This window comes from Rosa rugosa, chromosome 2 (genome assembly GCF_958449725.1).
Source record: "Rosa rugosa chromosome 2, drRosRugo1.1, whole genome shotgun sequence".
NCBI lineage: Eukaryota > Viridiplantae > Streptophyta > Magnoliopsida > Rosales > Rosaceae > Rosa > Rosa rugosa.
This window is the reverse complement of record NC_084821.1, coordinates 28,139,521-28,145,520: the sequence shown is the minus strand read 5'-3', so window position 1 is coordinate 28,145,520 and position 6,000 is coordinate 28,139,521. Positions and strand designations below refer to the sequence as shown.

General features: G+C 40.7%; 1 long non-coding RNA gene across 1 annotated transcript; it reads right to left on the bottom strand.

Annotated features, from left to right (window-relative positions):
- Nucleotides 1-3,528: 3,528 nt before the first annotated feature.
- LOC133734181 (uncharacterized) lies at nucleotides 3,529-5,801 on the bottom strand. Its single transcript, XR_009858127.1, has 3 exons — nucleotides 5,311-5,801; nucleotides 4,776-4,865; nucleotides 3,529-4,687 (listed from the first exon to the last, which is right to left on the bottom strand). It is a non-coding gene; the product is annotated as an uncharacterized LOC133734181 (long non-coding RNA).
- Between the last annotated feature and the right edge of the window lie 199 nt (nucleotides 5,802-6,000).

Sequence of the window (6,000 nt, the reverse complement as noted above, 5' to 3'; positions counted from 1 at the left end):
ATAACTTCTTCATACGAATTCTGATTTTCGCGTTCTGTATATCCACTTACTCGTATCGACACGCTCTGCAACTTTCGTGAAGGAAGTTTTTAGAGAAACTTAACGAATAAAAAGTCAACCCTTTGACCCCTTGAAAATAAAACGTTTCGAGTAATTATTCGTCCGAAATACTTCCACCTCATCCTCGAACTACGTGCACATACTAACGACCACCGAATAAATTTTGGAAAGTCCTCAGAAAATTATAACGAATTTCCGGAGTATTACAAGAAAATTCATCACTCACAAATATTTCTTCCTTTCCATTTTATAATTTGACTTAGTTGATGTGTGAACTGTAATGCAGAGTTGCAAACTGCTTGTTAATGTTGGTTGTTGCCTTTTAGTTTGTTAATGTTTCCAAGTTGCCTTGTTTGTACTTTGTAATGCAGATTGTCTTTTACTCTTTTAGCTTGTTAATGTTGTATATTTTTTGCTTGATTTATTGAATCAGTTGATGTCTTGATGGATTATGGAATGATAGAATGTTGTATATTTCTTGTTTGTTCCCTTTGAAATGGTCATTTGAATGGGGCTGGAAATCTGGAATGATGGAAATGGTCATCAGAGTATTAAAACTTGAAAGGTATCAGTTTAGAAACTCAGAAAATTGCTAGGTTTGCACTGAGACCGGTGTTTTTTTTTCCTTCTTAATATTAAATCCCGAATTTGGGTCCGGGCCGAAACCGATCGAGTTCAGGAGGTGTCAATATCAAATCTCAAAATAACCAATAGAGGCCTAGCCGAAATTAAATTTCGGGATCGGGTTCGGTTTCACAAAAAATCCGGCCCGTGTCCAACCCATTACGATCATGCAACATTTCTCATGATATCACATTATGATAACGAGTTTGAACCAGAGATTACCACGTCTATTCTTTTGTACCTTTTTAAAAAGAGGATCGAAGGATTTCACTCCTACCCCATGGTGACTCGAACCCATGACTTCGTCATTAGGTAGTGGGTTTTCCTTTTCTTAAAGAGGATCAAAGGATTTCACTTCTACCCCCATAGTGACTCGAACCCAGGACCTTGATCTTAAGTAGTGGGTGCTCTAACCACGTCTATTCACTAGTTGAGAGATGCATGGAGAGGGCAGTAGCATATTTATTTCCTTTTTGTGCCCAAGTCATGGCTCAGTTGGTATGCCGACGTTTGGTTTCAATCACTTTATGGCCGAGTCCGACAGGTGCCTGTTTGGTGACTATATTTGTTGCCTCATAATGTATTGGAGATCGTAAAGCCATTTGTTTGTACTTCTATGGGAAAGGCTGTTGATGTTCATTGATCTGACTTTGTGTCAGAAGTACTTCTATAGCTCATCTTTGTATTCCAATCTTGCTTGTAATATTTTCTTTCATTTAAATGAAAATTATGCAATTACGATGGAGCATGAAAAAGAAAAATAGCTAAGATACTTCAATAGAAAAGCTCTTGGACATGCATGCCATGACATTAACATTTCAATTGTCCTTTTCCCGTGCCTTGGCCGTGAGTTCTTCCGTTCTTTTATGTTTCTCCTTAAGACTAATTAGTATAAAAATTGGCAATTTCATTCCCTACGGCACACTGCTAGCTTATTTTGTCTCCTATACCTAACTTATCTATCCTCCACTTTATTCCCAAGAGAGCTGATAGATAGGCCTTCTATATTTGTTTTCTTAGCTCTATGAAGGAATCCAAGGAGCATATTTACACCCAAAAAAACAAAAGAAAAAAAAAGTAACAAATTGTTATTTCCAGAATTATAGAGACAACTTTTTTTTTTTTGTTGATAAATTGGAAGCATACCAATAGTATGTCCCGGTTCATAGATCAAGAATAGTACAGAAGACTACTCCAATAATACATTTCTGCTCAGAGTAGTCTATGCCACATAAAAATACCTCGCCTTGCAGGCAATCTATTCTACCTAACCTTAAAACGCCGAGCACGCAATTGTGGTACGCTAAAGCTAAGCACTTCCACAAGACTCATAGAGACATTCTTATTACTAGCATAGACATAGATGCAAATAAAACAACTAGACATCTATAGCCTCTTGCCCTGTAAAAGGGTCAGACCTCTTAACAAACCAAACTAGCCTAGAGATTGAGACCAAGCCCAAAAGACTCTGTCCCAGGCCCAGGCCCAAGGGTACCAACAACAACACCATAGTAGACTTTAATCTGCCTCTGCCAATCATCGCCACCGCCGCCACAGATTCCGGCGGACGTCCCCTCCAACGCAGCATCAGCGCCACCTCCTCTTAGCAACCGAGCACAGATCACCAGCAACCCGATCAGTGCTGGAACTGGGAGAGAAGAACAACAAAACCCAAACGGCCAAAATCGAGGGACCGATTAGGATCTCTGATCTCAAACCCAACCGCCGCCGCAACAACAGAGGCCTCCTATTCAGCCAATCCTCGCTCACCGCCGCTACACAGACCGCACCTAGTTCAATCGCCGCTGCAAATCCGCCGGCTGCTCCTCCGCAACACCTGCTCCAAACCACAAAAAAGAAACCCGCTCCAAGCCGCAAAACCTACTTCTCCTGCCTCACCTTTGAAACTCTCTCGACGACGATAGATCGCGCCTCTGCTAGACCGACGATGAGGAGCAAGCTGTCGCCGTCGCTCTCTATACTCAAAACCCTAGCTTTTGCTAATTATAGAGACGACTTATTTAACATATGACTTTTTTCTTTTGATCCAATTATGAAGAGGTATATTCATTTCAAACATTGGAAAAGCCAAAGAAAACAAGATTAATTAGCCAATCGTTTTCAACAACAGAATCATTTCTTTATTTATTTTTATTTTTTTATGATTTCATTCTACTCTCCTGGCATGGGATAGTGCTATATATATCGCCATCTAGCTCTGTCCTCCCCTACTGTAGACTAGATATATAATCCAAGCTATATAGTTGAGAAGTAACTATTAGTGTGTTACTTACTCCTCAAGTAATATATATGGATTTGCAAGCAGGATTGGACTACGGTGGAATGAGAACAAGAAGCTTTCGAGACGAAGATTTCAATAATAGAAGAGTGTTCCTGAGAAGCTATCCTCTTGACTGGGAATTAAAACAAGGAGCTGCTGATCATGATCATCATGAGGAAGGCTTAAAATCAAAGTCAAACTCCAGCAAGAAATTCAGAAGCAGCAGCAGCAGAAAGAGACCCATAAAGAAGATAATCTTGTCTGTGTTTCACTGGGGTGGGGGAAAGGTGGTGTTGTTGAGGAGGTTTAAACATAAGGTTACAATTTATGTCATTTCTTGTATTCCTCTTGGATTTAAGCCCCCCACTGCCCTTATTTCTACTAATTAATATAGTGAGTCAGTCCCCTATGTCTTTAATTACTCTGGTTTGCATATATGCATGTTTCAGAAAGTGAATTTAAACTACTACAAGCGCTTTGTAAGTATTTCGCAATCTAATCAAATCCAGCATTGTTTTTTTTTTTTTTTTTTTTTTTTTTGAAGTGTGGCTCAAAAAAAAAAATTGTCATTTGAATTTCGTTGCCACTATGCTTTCTCAGCCTTTAGAGGCCCTCGCTATGTGTATACATATGAAGTTACAGATAATGTGAGCTAGACATAAATGACTTTCCTTCAGACTTGCTTAATTGCTGCTTATATATAAGTTACAGATAATGTTTCGAGGTGGTGTCACGTTTTCGGAGATCGCCTACCGGTGATGGCCGGACGTTGGCATCGTCGAGAACCACTGGGTTCAGATCGGATCTGTTAGACCCGATTTGGTTTGGGCTGTATGGCTCCGACCTGAGGGGCGGCGAGGCTAGATGGCTCGACGACAGTCGCGGTGGCTCTGCCGCCGGTGGTGGGACGACATCGGAGGCGCAGGTGGGATGCAAGGTTTCTGATTTCTGCACCCAATTGCTTCGACTTGGGCCTGTTGGAGGTTGGGTCTGGGCTTTGTCCCTTGGCCCATTTATCTTTTCTGTTTTGTCTTATTTTTACTTATTTTTAGTTAAACGTGGCTCTATGCCGGCAATAAGTCCCTACCACTTTTGGTTAGGGCGACGTGGGCTTTGTCCCGGTATGCACACTCAGTGTGCCTTGTCTGGCCTAGCGAGGCGGCGAGCTATTTGCTTGATCAAATGGGCGCAACCTCCTAGTGGCAGGATGAAATTGAGTGTCGCCGGATTTATTTCCGTGCGGCAACATAGTGGGAAAGCTGTGCTAAAGCAGGTAATTATGCTTCTTCGTAATAGAGTTCTCTTTCCGGTATGTCACCGCTATGTCAAAGCAAATAGAGTAGTCATTCGTGCACTCTTTGCTAATTGGTGCTTGTTAGAATACATAGATTTTGTGGAGAATCCGGGTTTTATTCTAGGATGTTCTCTCTATGCTTATTGTAATTTGGGGTTCAGGCTCTATGTCCCCCTCTTGTATTCTGCAATTTCATTAATCAAGGCTTGAGGGCAGCCGCACCAGGTCTACTTCAAAAAAAAAAAAAAAAAAAAAAAAAAAGTTCTTCTCATTTCAAGATAATTTCTACATCAGTCTGCGATCCCATCACGCCCGATCTTCTTTAAAATCCATGCGATTCCGGAAGCTGCCAATCTAGCGGCCCTGCAGGTCACAGCATCGGAAACCTTGACGATGAGTCTTCGCACCTTTAGAGGGACATCTGGAATCTGAAATGACCAATAAGATCACCAAATTAGTTATATGGAACAAAAAAATACTGATTAATGATGGATTAATGCAAAGATGTACGTCTACCTCCAGGACATCTCTTAAGATACTTCCTACTTCTGTCAAGTCATCAAAGTATCAAACCATCCTCATGTGCACTGCAGCAATCATTGTGTCCTGAAATTGCATAACAAATAATATATAATTGTTAAAGAGGATGAGAAATAAACTCTTACTAATGACCAAAGCAAATACAACACAAGAAGAACAATAAGAAAAACAAACCAACAAATAAAGGTCACAGCTGCATTTATTATAAAGAATGGAGTGAAAATAGTGATCTCTAAACTCAGTAGACCGATTCCCAAAGAGGCCCAAAAACGAACCCTCCCAGAGTTGATCTACGATTCTACATCCTCAGCAGATTCAACTCTCTCGCTATGCACAAACCTACACTATATATAATACTTAGATCCAACTTTTTGCCTTGCATCTCTTTAACCAATTCAATTGCCATTGAAAGTTGTTGGTTTTTACATAGGTCATCCAGTAAAACAGCATAAGTTTGAACATTTGGAAGTTGGCCATAGGTATTAGCATCTGGGGCAGTACCTCTACTTACCATTTCAGAGAAGAGGTTCAATTTCACTACTTCACACAAGATTTGAGTGAAAGGGATGATCGAAGGCAGAGGACGCCTGTGAAGCATTTCATCGAACATTTCTGGGCATCTTCAAGACCAGCAATTTTGGGTACATGGGTAGTACTCGTAGATTTGATTGGTTTAGAGGCCAAGTATCTGCCGAGGGAAAAATCAAGAGTAATGTGAAGAAAAGGCGTACCTCTACCTCCTCTGCTGCTTGGCATCATCATCCATCTCACTCAATCACTCACTCTGCAACGGTTTAGAGGGCTCAAAACAGTTGATGTTTCTAAACGGAGAATGGTGCTGGTGGATTTTTCCGGCGAAATGGTGCAGATGACCTGTTGGAGAAAAGGCGCGAGAGATCTTGGAATGCAAATGGTAGATACTTGAGTGTAGTCGAAAAAATGTTTTGACCAAAAAGAACTTGTAGTCGATATCTAAAGAAACAAAGAAAAATGGGAAGAGAGAGAGAGGCAGAGATAGAAGAAGAAGAAGAGAATTAACAAAGTAAAATAAAAAATAATTGAAAAATGGTTTTTTGTGTAAAATATTATTATTGTTTTTGTTTGGCTCCAAAACCAGTTGGCTTGCAAACTGTCTCTTTTGAGCGTGTGATTGCGCAAGCGTGCCAGCACCGTGGGGTGCAGTCGTCGGGGTAGTCCCTTG